The following is a 15,804-nucleotide window of genomic DNA, read 5'->3' as shown; positions in this document are numbered from 1 at the left end:
AGAGCAACTGTTTCACACTGACTGCTATTCCTCCCCTATAAATGTGTCCTACCCCATAAGTTGAGAAAGCAGATGAAATTGGTTATGAGCTTCTCTGGGACTTTAGTGCAAATATGGCAAACAAAAAGTGCACAGTTGCTAATAGATGGGAGAAGAACGAAGGATGTTCAAAACAAAGTGCCTATTTCATGCCCTCCAACAAAAGCAACACATCAGTCTTGTCCTGAATAACATTCAGACCAACAGCCTGCTTGATCCAGTTCAGTGGTCTCTTTTTCCACAATTTTAGTAGCAATAGTCTTAAATAATTTAAGTGAATCTTATAATACACATCAATTGTAAATTGTCTCAAGATGCTTAATTAAAAGGGCAATGGCTCCCAATGGGTGCAATACAGGCATGAAGTTCACAAATATTAAATAGTAACGGCACATCCCACATTATGCCAGTTAATGAGCACAAATGGTTTTTGAATAGCTGCTTATTTTAATTCCCATAGTACCTTTTATTCAAAAAGAAACATGCCTTTTTAAATGTTCTTAAAATTGAAACAAAATAAATTTTAGATAAAGCAAACCTAGTTTGGAACATCGTTTTGTGGCAGGTGAACATCAAGATGTAGTGAGAACATATGATTTGCACCAGTGTAGTAAAATTAAAACTGGAAGTTACTGAAGTAGATCAAGATTGATCTGGTGCATTTTACCAAATAACCAGGCAGTACATATACTATAGAACTTCAGGTCCAACATCATTCATCTACATTATCCCATCATCCACAGACTGATGTTTCTCAGCGATTTCATCTAATGTGCATTATTTTACATTAGAAAATATGTATGAGGAAATACGCAGTCAAAATCTACATTTACAGTATGTAATTTCAAAGCTGTTGCGGTCAGAGACAGGAATGTACTTTAACTTTCCAGAGGTTTAGAATCCTAGAAGTTTCAGCACAGGCCACCATGTGCCTTCCTAATGCTGCAGACCGAATTATAAAATCAGAACTAGGTAGAAAAACACATTCAGGGGTGGTCATGGAGATAATTTTTTAAATAAAATTAGTTACCAAAGTAGGGATAGATACTGCAGAAAATGCAACTAGCATAACAAAACCAGTTTTCAGCAATTTAGCACTAGCATAAATGTGGCTTATCAGAAAATTACTGTACATGAATCTTTGAATAGGCATTTTTCACAGAAAATACAATGATGCAACATGCTAGAAGTGGAAGGAGCTGCACTAGACTTGTAAGATGCAGGTATGACCTGAAATTCCCTACACTGAAAGCTCCCAGTCTCAGCTGAGCCATTAGATGCACAATCGTGCGTTGCAGCGAACCCTTTGCAGAGTCCTTCAGGAGGGATGCGGGCATAAGAGGGGTGATGATCCCAGGCAGCGGAGGCACTCAGGTCAAGGCCTCCCTGTACATGGACGATGGCGCCGTCTTCTGCTCAGATCAGCTGTCGGTGATTAGCATCTGCGGCCAGTTCGAACTGGCCCGGGGGCCAGAGTAAATCGCAGCAAGAGCGAGGCCATGTTCTTTGGGGACTGGACCGACCGATCCTTTATCCCCTTCATCCTCAGGTCAGATTACCTGAAGGTGCTGGGGATCTAGTCCGAGGGGGCCAGCGCGTACACCAAGAACTGGGAGGAGCGTATTGCTAAAGTGAAGCAGAAACTTGGACTGTGGGATCGATGATCCCTCTCGATGGTGGGTAAGAACCTGCACATCAGGCAGGAGGTGCTCTCGGTGCTGCTGTACGTGGCGCAGGTCTGGCCCATACCTCGCTCCTGCGCCGTGACAGTCACCTGAGCCATTTTCCACTTTATCAGGAGATCAAAAATGGACAATGTCTGCAGGGACACGATGTACAAATCTCCAGAGAAAGGGGGCAAAAAAAAAAGTACCAAACCCAGCCTCATCCTATTGGCCACCTTTGTGTGCGGCTGCATCAAGCTGTGCTTAGACCGTTGTTACACAACCACAAAGTGTTACTATGTGTTGAGGTTCTATCTGTCCCCGGTGTTGCGAAGGATGGGCCTGGCCACGCTGCCACAGAACATTCCATCCAGTTGGACCATTCCACCCCACCTGTCCTTCGTAGAAAAGTTTGTGCAGAAAAACACCTTTGACCACAAGTTGATCAGGAAGGGGGTCCACACGTAACATCCTCGAGACCCTGCGGGAAAAGATGGTGGATCCTGTCGGTTGGTTCCCCGAGCAGACGGTCAATGTCATTTGGCAGAATGCCTCATCGCCAGAGCTTTCACACAAGCACCAAGACATAGCTTGGCTTGTGGCGAGAAGGGCCCTTCCCATCAGATCCTTCATGCACACCCGGTGTCTCAGGTGCCACCGCACACTGTCCCCAAGGAGGCTGCAGTGAGGATGAGACCACTCAACTCCTTCTGGAATGTGCCTTTGCAAAGAAGGTCTGAAGAGAGATGCAGTGGTATCTGTCCAGGTTCGTCCCTAGCAGCTCTGTAACACAAGACTGTGCTCGACAGACTGTTCCCAGAGATGCACACCGAGACAGGCATCAACTGCTGCTTGAAGACCATCAACTCAGTGAAAGATGCCCTTTGGTCTGTCCGAAAATTGCTGGTCTTCCAGTGCAAGGAGCTGTCCTCGACTGAGTGTTGCAGACTGGCACGTTCCAAGGTCCAGGACTATGTGCTGAGGGACACACCGAAGCTGGGTGCAGCTGCCGCAAAAGCTGTGGGTAAAGGCCACCGTTTAGAGCCCTCCCGCCATGGTATACCGAGTGGCTGGAATCAGGGAAAAACCCTCAGGCAGAATGTAAAATAAATGAATGTAATGAAGTGTAGTGTACCTGTAATCAATCAGCTGTATGGACTAATGCAATGAGGCACCTTAAAGTGTCATGAACTGTAAATATTATGGATGATGTGTAACTATTGTTTAATCATATTTGAACTGTACTTTATGTATCTTGCAAATTGTATAATCTGTTCTGTCTACATTTGAAATGATTTGGCAACTGTACTGTATGTAGCATTACAAATTTTATGAAGTATATTTTTGAAACAAAAAAGATGCACAATCAAGCAAAAGAAAAGTAGGAAGCAGAAAAGAAGTTAGTTAATCCACAGTGCACCCAGCAGTGGTGCAACATGATCTGTCCAGTCACATTGGGAAGTAGAACAACTCTCAAAGTGGAGTGGCAGGTAATGGACAGGTTGCAATTTTAATTAGCTAAACTCATGATTGAGGCACCTAACATTTAAACTACAGACCTGACATGGAGCAAGTTCCATTACTTTCAACAGCGTTGTCACTCGGTACCTTGGTATCAGTGCGCTGTAGGAAAAATTGCAGTGGGTGAGTCACCAGCAATCTGACCTAATATATCCAGGTTGGGTGGAGGCAGCGGCGGCAAGGGAAAGAATGGTAATTTTCCTTCATGCTTTCTCCCAAACACTTGCTTTCAGCACACCTTGGATGGGACAACTATGATGCTGGCTTAGGTCCCAAAAGCCCACATATAAACAGATTTCAAATTTAGGATAAGAAACAATTCCCAGAAAAATCAATGCTCACTCCATTTCCTTGTCATGTAGTTAGCATGATATTTTGGCAGCAACAAAAACGGATCAATCTTTAAAAACATTATTGCAACATTAATTCCTGGGTTAATTTCACTGCAATAGTTATAAAATGAACATTTCCACAGCAATTTGGCACACTCCGACGAAGTCAGTCATTATTACGGGCATGTGTGATAAAGAAACAAGGTAGACTGAGGTAGTCACAAAGAGCACCATGTACGGTTCAATCTCCTACAAAAATTAGTATACAATTTCATTTATTATTGGGTAGTGCATCTGAATGAGATTTCTAGGCAAAATGTTAACCATTAAAAAAGGTTCTTTTTTAAAAAGCCAGCCTTCCAAAGAGATTATTACACATGTTCTTGGTTCATGAATTCCATACACATCATTGAATAAAAGCAATTGTATATCACATGCAATACCATGTAACCTAGACGGATTCAGGAGTTTTATTTTAATTGCTGTACTGTGTACAGTCTTATTTGCCAAATCTCTCTGCGTACCAAATTCAGATTGGCACAACAGCTTATTACACAGCTGTCCTCACATCAACAGTATGAAACAAAACAATAATATTGAACAAGGATTCAGAGACCGACTGTCTTAAAGAACCAGCAATGTGTATAAAATGCAAACAAAAGCTTGTCAATTCAGCTCCCAAAGGGGTGGTGCAGCAAACCAGCCTTTCTACTGTGGGACCTGACTGAATCTAGTCCAGGCTGAGAAGTGTAATATGGCACCCATGTGAAATTACATATTATGTGCAGCACAAAAACAGGCCATTCAGCCCAACTGGTCCATGCTCCACACGAGCCTCCTCCCACCACTCTTCATCTAACCCGATCAGCATACCCTTCTATTCCTTTCTCCCTCATGTGCTTATCCAGCGTCCCCTTAAATGCATCTATGCTAATCGACGCAGTGGTAGTGAGTTCCACATTCTAACCACTCTCTGGGTTAAGAAGTTTCTTCTGAATTCCCTACTGGATTTATTAGTGACTATCTTATATTTATGGCCCCTAGTTTTGGTCTCCCCCACAAGTGGAAGCACCTTCTCTACATCTACCATATCAAACCTTTTCATTATCTTAAAAGGCCTCTATCAGGTCACCCCTCAGCCTTCTCTTTACTAGAGAGAAAAAAAAAGTCCCAGCATGTTCAATCTTTCCTGGTACCATCCTTGCAAATCTTTTTTTACACCTTCGCCAGTGCCTCTATCCGATATAAAATTACTTTTGGGTAATTTCAATTCAATTCCTTGCAGGTATGTGTTCACAGAACTACCTACAGTAGTTAATTGTGTTACTCAAAGGGTAGAAAGGATGGTGCAAGAAACAATTGGCAACATGGTGTAGGAAGGGTGCGCAAAAGGTTGAGATTAAAGCTCATCACTGGGGCACAGTAGAATGCTTTATCCTGAATCTAACCCAATCTATACTTGTCCTACTAACAGTTCATGCGGATACTCTGAAAAGTGCTCTATTCTCGGAAGCAACAACTCTCCTTGAGCATAATTTTTTTTTAAAAAGGCAGCTTACAGTAATTAGTTTTGGATTTCTGTTAGGTGGTATGCACATAGCTGGTAAAAATGAGTAGTGTATAAGCATCAAGCTCCACAGATGCGGCAAATAAATTACTGGGAAAGCAATATTATTTCATGAACAAAAAGTTATTGACAGAACAGGCCACTTGCCTCAGTTAGAGTGCTAAAATAATGCTGACATTAATCATGTGAAACAGAATGAACACAGCTCGGTAAGCAACACTAGCACTTTAGCACCAAAATAATTAGTTTGATCAAGAGAAATGTTAAATCAAAAAATGTTTCCATTCTGTGTATGTTTAATATGTCATTAAAAATCAATAGGAAATGATTTTAAAGAGATATGAAAAACTGTTTTCTAAAGGATTACACTGATATACAAGGGACATTTTTCTATATAAAGGCACTGTATAAAGGCAAGTCGTTAATGTACAATTTCATGAATGGAAGACCATCAAATGAACACTATCCTCCATTTTCTTCAGATATTTAGGCATATTTCAAAGCAGCATCTCCTACAAACAGGGAAACCCTGAAGAAAAATGGTACATATTCTGGAAGCTTTAATACTGCAATTAGCTTGTTTTAAAAAAACCTGGCCTCAGATAAGTGTGATTAAAGCCATCTGAGGCAAATTCAGCTCATGATCTGATTGAGTCTTATAGCCAGGAAGGTCCAGTTTTGATCCCTCATCTGTGCAGAGTTAGCTGGAGTGGCAATGGGGATCCTGTAATTGGCTGCAGGATCCCCAGGGCAGATGCAATAAAAGCATTTAACAGTTCCTGATCTTGACTACCATCCAGCAACCCTGCTCCAAGTGTGTGTATTTGGATAGATCAGGCTGCAATACCCAACCTACTTAATTTTTATTTCCATTGATTTCAAATAAAAATTGGGCAGATTCTGTAAGGAGCTGGTGATCTGCTCCTCTAGTTTACCACCCAACTGGTGATACTGAAACTGATCCCTATAGTGCCTGGAGGCTTGTCACAGAGCTGCATTGCTCACAGTTCCTAGAAGCTAGTTATAAGGCTGCTCCAAGACCAAGTCACCTGGTCATCTCATTGCGTAGATGGACGGAGGGGAGGAAATCAGAATAAACATCAAAGGCTACACATCCACTACAACAAAACAGTTTTACTTCTTACAAACACTAAAAATTTGTGCAAACGCAGAGCCTGATCTGACTCGAGAAAAAGAGTCAAGTAGTTCCCAACTCTGAACTTACACAACTTTTTAGCATTGCAGCATGCAGCCTTGAAATAGTTATTGAAAATAGTCAATAATTTGATACTTAAACTGTAAGTACTCCTGAAAATTTGATACCTCAAAATGATTTGTAATCCAGAATCTGATAAAATTTTGAAACTGAAGATTCAACACTGTTGAAAAGGTGACTGTTCCAATTTATAAACAGGTGCTTACTAAGTTTCAGTAATAACACGCCTTTACAGGTGACAAGTAACATTTCCTGTACACATTTCCTGTAGTGAAATGAAATACTGACCAACATTAAACATTGTCAAAACTTTGACTTCAATCTCAAAGTCTATCCTGGTAGAAGTTAAACTAGCATTATAAGCACCAGCTTCAGTTTACCCATATTTACTTAGAAACTCTGATCCAAGTTGAATGCTTCTAACCAAAGTTCCTGTGCATATATTAGGATTCAGTAGAACTTACTGATCAACACAGAAGCTACCTTTAGTAATTTTTTTTTTAAAAAGTCAACTACAAGTCACTTGGGACAATCTGTAATACATGTTTACAAGAAAAATCAGGTCAAATTTGACTTAAAAAAATTAGAAATCTATTATATATTAGAAATGCTATGGCTCAAAAACAATACAATTATAGAAAATCAAGAGGGAGTGGAAAAAAAGACCACCATTTCAAAAATACAATCTACATCCAGTGTACCTTTTTCCATGAAGTTTAAGTGAATGACAATCACAGGGTCAGTCCAAATGAAGGGATATCATCCGTCCAAAATATCAACCCAGCCATTTTCTCATTTATACTATCTAATTTTTCTTCAATGAGTCCAGTGTTCTGGCCTCAACTCCCCACCCTGGCAGCTCATATCAAGTGCTGATCAGACACTAAAATATTGTCTGAACATTACCATCGCAAATCTGAACCTGCAACCTCTTATCTTGCTGCTTTGACATATCTGAAGTGATCCTTTTGGGTTTATTTTCACTATCCCAATTAATATCTTTTATACTTGTATAAGATCCCCTCAGACAAATACGTAGCTGAAGAGCCCTCACTGCTTCTCATAGTATATCACTCGAACTTCAGCCTCATTGCTCTCCTCTGTCCTCCCTCAGGGTCTGAAAAACTCATACAACCAGAACTGTAAACCCTAAATCAGACCAGAGCACTAGAAAACTTTGACAAGATTTGTAGGGATTTAAGTCAAATGATTTAGCAACATAATCCAGCATCCGGTTCTGACAAAGGGTCATGGACCTGAAACATTAACCTTACCTTCCTTTCTCTACAGATGCTGCTTGACCTGCTGAGTGTGACCAGCATTTTCTGTTTTTAAGTTCAGGCATCTGCAGTATTTTGATTTTTGTAATCCAACATCCTGTTTGCTTTATTGCAACCTCATACTGGACATGGTGAGTGAGTAATCAGTCAACCAACATTCCTAATTTTCTTTCAACTTCCCCTTTTACAAAATAATCATTGCAGACAATTTACTTCCCTCCTGATAGTGTTGACTTTTTGCTGGGGTAGAATTCCAGATTTACCAAGCATCCTCTGCAGAGCAACTATTCAGTGAGCATTTGCAGGCGAATGAACGACAGAGTGTATCACATCCAAGCGTGATTCTATCCACGCGTGCAGTTCTAAGTTAAGGAAAAACAATGAAGAGTGGGAACTATGGCTGATTTCTCACCCTCGCATCCCGGGAGCACAGAGACCAAGTGCAGCTCTTCTACCATTATGCTAATCAAGATCAACCAGCTCACCACAAATAGGGGCAAACAAATTTTAAATAAATCACTAAAGAACTAGCATAACACAAGAACCAATAAACGTCGTTAGTGTCACGTGGGAATCAACGTACCGGATGCATTTCATGCCAGTACTACAGATAACACTGCACAGATAGCTATAATTAGCTTGTTTACTTTAAATTATTCTGCAGCATAACAAAAATGAAGCCTCTTCCCCACATTTCGTGAACTAAGATAGCCCAAGAATATACAAATGGCAGCCAAATTCAGACATTTGACATTATAAATCTCTGGAGGATTTGGTGAAGTTTGACACATGAATCTCTAAGCAAGTTTAAAATCCCGTTTTCCATTTAGTTTACTTTACAAAATATTTTACATTGTTCCTAAAATGTATTTCAATTGCTAGACCAACATTTATTAAGAAAATGAAGGGATGCCAGAATATATATTCAAAATGGCTGTTTGAGATCCAAAAGTCTTCTACAGGCATGTAAACAGTAAACTTCAGTAGTAAGAGGAGGGGTAGGGCCAGTCGGGGATCAAAAAGGAGATCTACTCATGGAGGCAGAGGGCACAGCCGAGGTACTAAATGAGTACTTTGCATCTGTCTTTACCAAGGAAGAAGATGCAGCCAAAGTCTCAGTAAAAGGAAGATGTAGTTGAGATACTGGATGGGCTACAAATTGAGATAGAGGTGGTACTAGAAAGGCTAGCTGTACTTAAAGTAGATAAGTCTCCTGGTCCAGATGGGATGCATCCTAGGTTGCTGAGGGAAGGGTGGAAATTGCAGAGGTACTGGCCATAATCTTCCAAAATTCCTCAGATACCAGGGGGGGGGGGGGGGGGGTGAGCAGAGGACTGGAGAATTGCAAATGTTACACCCTTGGTCAGAAAAGGGTGCAAGGATAAACCCACCAACTATAGACCGGTCAGTTTAACCTCGGTGATGGGGAAACTTTTAGAAACAATAATCTAGAACAGAATTAGCAGTCACTTGGACAAGTGTGGATTGATTAGGGAAAGCCACCACATATAGTTAAAGGCAAATCATGTTTAACCGACTTGATCGACTTTTTTGATAAGGTAACAGAGCATAGATGAGGGCAATGCAGTTGATGTGGTGTATATGGACTTTCAAAAGGCGTTCGATAAAGTGCTGCATAATAGGCTTGTCATCAAGATTGAAGCCCATGGAATAAAGGGGACAGTAGCAGCATGGATTAAAAAATTGGCAAACAGTAAGCAGGGAGTAGTGGTGAACTGTTGTTTTTCGGACTGGAGGGAGGTGTATAGTGGTGTTCCCCAGGGGTCGGTACAAAGACCGCTGCTTTTCTTGATATATATTAATGACTTGGATTTGGTTGTACAGGGCACAATTTCCAAATTTGCAGAGGACACAAAACTTGGAAGTGTAGTGAACAGTGAGGAGGATAGTGATAGACTTCAAGAGGATATAGACAGGCTGGTGAAATGGGCAGACACATGGCAGATGAAATTTAACACAAAAATGCAAAGTGATACATTTCGGTAAGAAGAACAAGGAGAGGCAATATAGGCTTGAGGGCACAATTCAAAAAGGGGTTCAGGAACAGAGAGATCCGGGGGTATATGTGCACAAATCGTTGAAGGTGGTAGGGCTGGTTGAGAAAGCAGTTAAAAAAGCATACAGGATCCTGGGCTTTATAAATAGAAGCAGAGTACAAAAGCAAGGAAGTCATGAACCACCTTTTTAAAACACTAGTTCGACCACAACTGGGAGTACTGTGTCCAGTTCTGGGCACTGCACTTTAGGAAAGATGAGAAGGTCTTAGAGAGGGTGCAGAAAAGATTTACTAGGATGATTCCAGGGATGAGGGACTTTAGTTACATGGATAGACTGGAGAAGCTGGGGTTGTTCTCCTTGGAACAGAGAAATTTGAGGGGTGATTTGATAGAGATATTTAAAAATCATGAAGGGTCTAGACAGAATAGATAGAGAGAAACTGTTCCCATTGGCAGAAGGGTCAAGAACCTGAAGGCGTAGATTTAAAGTGATTGGCAAAAGAACCAAAGGTAACATGAGGAAAAACTTTTTTATGCAGCTAGTGGTTATGATCTGGAATGCAATGCCGGAGGGGCGGGGGGCTAGTGGAGGCAGATTCAATCGTGGCTTTCAAAATGGATCTGGATAAGTACTTGAAAGGAAAAAATTTGCAGGGCTACAGGGATAGGGCAGGGGAGTGGGACTAGCTGGATTGCTCTTGCATAGAGCCGGCACAGACTCGATGGGTCGAACGGTCTCCTTCCGTGCTGTAACCTTTCTATAATACTATACATATACCTTCTTTCACCCAATAAACTTTGTGTACACATTCTGCATTTCAGCCAGCAGCTCCAAATTGGTTCTCCAAAAAGAACATTCACTGCAAGAATACCAAGAAGCTCAAACACCATCCAGGACAAAGCAGTCCGCCTGATCGGTTGACCATCCACCACCTTAAACATTCACTCCCGCCACCACCGGCGCACAGTGGCTGCAATGTGTACTATCTACAGGATGCACTGCAGCAACTCGCTAAGACTTCTTCGACAGCATCTCCCAAACCTGCAACCTCCACCACCTGCAAGGACAAAGGCACAGGTGCATGGGAACACCACCTACAAGTTCCCCTCCAAGTCACATACCATCCTGACATGGACATATATCGCAGTTCCTTTATACTCAATGAGTCAAAATCCTGGAACTCCCTACCTGATATCAGGCAGTACCTTCACCACATGGACTGCAGCAGTCCAAGAAGGCTCACCACTACCTTCTCAAGGGCAACTAGGGAAGGGCAATAAATGCTGGCCTTGCTAGCGACACCCATATCCCAAGAATGAATTTTTAAACTTTTTTTTAAAAAAAAGAGGGATGTTGTAGCTTCAACACCAAAGTTTTTAGCAAAGTGGTGCATTTTCATAGATTTTCTAAACACAATTTCATCACAAGTAGGCACCAGACCCTAAACAATAACCTGTTCCATATTTAAAAATGAAACCCCTTTAGAATCCTGGTGGTGGTGACAGATTGACAAGGAAAATAAGTACATTGGTGCTAACTAGGAATTACTTTTTATTATCCTAATTTGAATGCTGCTTTCTCTTGATTTAGGAAAAAAAAAGGTCAAAGTCGATCTGAGTGATGCAGATCTACACCACAATCAGTTCCAAGAATAAAACTTCCTAATTTCTTTAGTTCCTTTTATATGGTATTTTTTTTTTAAATAAAAATTATGTGCACAACTACTAAATGAAAAATGCATGGTCCTGAGTTGCCAGCCAGCCAGCAGCTCTTAATGGGCAGGCTGCTCATTGCTCTAGAGGAAGAGCTTGGGAAGAAACCCATGAAAGAAAAAGAGAACCGCGCAACCAAACCTGCTCAACCGCCCCGTCCCTCCCCTCCCCTCCCGCACCGCCTATTGGTCAATCGCACAGACAATCGCTGGCGGAACTAAAATTCGATTGGTAAAAACCGACCGTCAATCAAACCTCGAGCTATCAGGTTAGGCTGAGCGTTCGCAGTTTCCCCCCGCCCCCCCCCTCCCTTTCTCTGCACACACCCGCCCACTCTTCAAAGTAAATTTTCTGAATTAACTTATGGACGGAGACGGTGGAAAGGGGAAAAAGTCGGCTTATTGTACGAAGTGCGACTACTCACTGAGTGGAAGCTATCTGCGGGCAGGCATGAATGCGGCAAGGCGCTCGGTCACTCCATGGGCTGTACCCGCGGCCGGAGGAGACAGGAAATGACGGCGCGCAGCCCGCGTCACTAAACGTCCGCCTGCTCGTGGGAGGGGGGGGGGGGGGGGTTTAGGAGGAAGGTTCCGCCCGTATGAAGAGCCCCAGCAGCTAGTTAGGGTTTGCAGGCTCTTTATTTATCACCGAAATAAAAGGGAGGGGCAGCCAAAAATAATAATAATAATTTGCAAATGCACAGCAGGTCAGCCAGCATCTCCCTTTCAAGGAAAATAGGCGGGGTTAAGTTTAGGGTGCAAATCGTTCATCAGAACTGGAAAGTAGGTCACGTTTCCAGCTTTCTAAGACGGATTGACTATCGACAAGGGCACGGCGCGGCCTTGTGCATGCGCTTTTCGGACCCCTAAAATGGCCAATCAGGAGATGCTGGCAGCAAACAAAAGCCAAGCAAAAGTGCCCCCTTTTGAGAGAGACACAACTAATAAAGAACTAGCCATAAAACAAAGGAAACTTATAAAATTAAATAAACCTGTGTCCACTACGCCCTGCAGTGCCCACCGGTCACGGAAGGCCTCAAGCGTAGCAGTGGACATCATGTGCTTCTTCTCCAAGGCCACCTGCTGAAGGATATGCATCTTAAGAGTGAACTTGTCTTTTGGTTTTACAGACACTGACTATCCTATGTGTGTCCAGCATTTACGGGTTTTTTTCTTGTTGTTTGCTTGTATTTACCATTGCTGCTCTTTATAATGAATATCGTTGGAAGTTTCACTACAACCAGTATTCTTTTCATTGGTGAAGATGTGACAAAAACAGGATTTGACAAATATTGTATATTGGCCAATACAGATAAAAAAATTAAGACTGAATTTCTTATGTATGTTGCAACTAAAATTCAAAATAAAAAGGCAAGGGTGAAATCAAAACTAAAACTGATGCATTCACACTCCATGGGGGTCATTTTGATTTTTGACGATATTGTAAAACACATGATATCAGCTCAGCCGCTTGTTAAAACACCTCCGGGTTTTTGTTTCTGTTGAAGTCAATAGAAATGAAATTCGGGAGAGGTGTTTAATGGGTGGCCGAGCCGATATCGCACGTTTTACACTCATCTAAAGTCAAAATTACCGAATGAGTTTGGCATCCATGCAAAGTCAAAATTGTTTCACACTGACATTAAACATGGAGTGTAAAACAGGTATGAAGGCTGACTGATTCCAAAGCAAAGCAGATTGAAAGTCCCTTCTCCAGGGTCTCCACTTTGTTCTGCACACTAAATTCAAGCTGCATTTATACTATATCTGCAGTGTTGGTGTAAAGTAAAACTGCTTTGCATCGATATTACAGTTGTACTGTGATTGCTTCCTAAAGTAGCACTGGTTACAGAGATTGAAATTGCAAAAACAAGTTCACTTTTACACAACAAATAGAAAAGCTCTCTGAAAAAGGTGGGTTGAGCAGTTTGCTTATGTGCAAAAATTAAACAACTGTTTAGGAAAGACAATAAGAAATAGAATGAGACAAAGTTATTCAAACCTATTTCCTTCAACAGAACATGTACAAACTGTTTGATCAAGGATTCTACCGAACCTACTTAAATGTCTGAGGAAATGTTCTGCAAATGTTTTCTTTGTTCCTCCCCAAAGATAAATCAACCAAACTGCAGAATATCCAGCTATACTACATTGTTCATTTCTTGACAGGCTGCCTTCTTCGGTAAGATATTTCCATGATCTCAGGAACCACCATGTTCCACACAGCACCCAAATAACCCCATCTATATTAATTATTATACCCTCAATTGAGTTTGCTGTTAAAAGTAAAACACTTAATCTCAAAGGTTTAAAGTGCCATAAACATGCTTTTGCAAATAGAAGTTAAGTTTGTAAATAATCTAACATAAATGTGTAATTAGGTTGACATAGAATCACAGAACTGTATAGCACAGAAGGTTGCCAGTCATGCCAGTGCTGGTTCTCTGAAAGTCCCATTAACCTACTCTTTCCCATACAATTCAAAATGTTTCTTTTTCAAATATTTATTCATTTTCCTTCTAAAAGCTATTATGGATTCTGCTTCCATTACTGAATCTGGTAAACATTCCATATCTTACCAACCCTCTGCATAAACAAATCTGCTATACTCTCCTTCCTTTATTTGGTGATGATCTTATCTTTATGCCCTTTAGTTACCAATTCACTGACCAGTGGAAATAGCTTCAGTTAGATCATCCCTTAGCCTGGAAAACAGGTGCAACGAGGTCCAATCTCTAGGCCAGTATTCTAATGTTTGGCCATCCAATGCTTTGTACAGGTTTGGAATTACCTCTTTGATTTTGTACTCATTGCCCCTTTTTATAAAATATTGGATCCCATATGCTTTTTTACAGCTTGCCACCTTTTCCATTTAACAAGAAATTAAATGAACTTTTTAAGATGACTGTAAATGTATAGCCTTGCCACATGCAGATTTTCCAGAAATTTGGAATTACTGTTGAAGCAGACAATCCGAAGTTGGGTGCAGCTCTAATTAATAAGATAGAAACGTTCAAGGTTTGCAAATTCCCACTGGTTCCTTTGAGTCTTCGTGCTACATTAAAGATTAATGAAATGATCCATTTGGAAAGTGCAAATCAGGCAAAAGAATGGAATAATCTGAATGCAAATTGATACAAGCGTAAGGGCCCATCCATTACCGTCATACTTTTAACAAGCGTAACAATGAATACTCTGGGGATCATTACTTGCTGTTCCATATGCATTTTAATTATTTATCTGAAAATGATGATCAATTTTCATTATTATTTTCAAATATGCTTCTGGGAGGAGCAGGCATAAGCAAAACTGTTATAGTCTTGGAAAAAAATGACATTAAGCTATGACCTCTAACAGGATGCTACCACTCCACGATTGGAAAAAGAATCATTTGAATAACTTGGATCCATCCTTCCTTTCTTTTATCTGCATCTAACCTTATGTCTTATGGTGCACGACCTTGGGATCCTGGTTTGGCCTCAGCAGATCTTCTAACCCATATCTATCTATTATCAAGACTGCCTCTTCCCACCTCTGTAACATTGCCTACCTCCTTCCTTAGCTCATCCCACCCCCACTGGTTCATTCATCCGTACCATTCTCACATTCAGGTTTAACTCACCCAATGTTCCCCTCACCTGCTTCCATCGCTCCACTCTATATAGATTCCAACTAATTCAAAATCCATCACCTGCATCCCATCCCGTACTAAGCCCTATTCACCCTGTCCTCGGAAACCTCCCTATCCCTCAGTGCATTGATTTCAAAATGCTCATTCTTGTTTACATATCGCGCCTGGCCTCGTCTTGCCCCAACCTACCTCTACAACTTCCCACAGCCCTGCGTCCCACATCAAAATCTCCACTGTTTTGGCTCTGGCCTACAATATAAGTTGTTGTAGTTCGCTTGGATTATAGCTGTTTAATGTACTGCCATATATGAAATATCATCAATTCTTCCACACTGGTTAGAACAATTTTATATTGAACCCTCAGATAGGCATCCTAATTGCATAGAGCCTCTAAATACTAGAAATGACATAACCTCAGTCGCCCACAAAACAGTATGAAACATTGTTCTTAAATTATGTTATTCTCAGATTTCAGTTATCACTTTGTGGGAAAAAATTGTCATGATGCACTTAAATCATAATATTTGAATCAAAATAATCTTTCATAAATATCTATCATATGAAAAAATCTGTGAATGTTTGATGCTAAATATTATGTAGCGTAAAAAAAGTATGAATAAAATGGGGGGGAGGATTGCTCCATTTTGGGTTTGTTCATTCATTAGTATTGCAGTAGTCAAAGATCAAATAAATGATAATGTAAGTAGTATTTTCTTGAGTTACATGGCATAATGTTTCAGATAATAAGAATTTACTATTTAGATAATTTAGAATTAAACTTCCTGCCATTTGTTTTAAAATGCAGATAGTTTGGGGCAGATAAT

At 40.9% G+C, this 15,804-nt stretch overlaps 1 protein-coding gene across 4 annotated transcripts in view; it reads right to left on the bottom strand.

Moving 5' to 3' along the window:
• The window catches only part of ralba (v-ral simian leukemia viral oncogene homolog Ba (ras related)), a 63,504-nt gene extending 51,645 nt beyond the window's left edge, over positions 1-11,859 (bottom strand). For 2 of the 4 annotated variants that reach the window (XM_067987112.1, XM_067987113.1), the window contains exon 1: positions 11,775-11,859. The gene's annotated coding sequence lies outside the window, so the exon portion shown is untranslated. The remainder of the gene's footprint in view (positions 1-11,774) is intronic. The other 2 variants (XM_067987114.1, XM_067987115.1) reach the window with 1 other exon arrangement.
• Positions 11,860-15,804: the final 3,945 nt, after the last annotated feature.

Source organism: Heptranchias perlo, chromosome 7 (genome assembly GCF_035084215.1).
Source record: "Heptranchias perlo isolate sHepPer1 chromosome 7, sHepPer1.hap1, whole genome shotgun sequence".
Classification (NCBI taxonomy): Eukaryota; Metazoa; Chordata; class Chondrichthyes; order Hexanchiformes; family Hexanchidae; genus Heptranchias; species Heptranchias perlo.
Note: the sequence above shows the minus strand (reverse complement) of the source record. Positions and strands in the feature narration are given on the sequence as shown.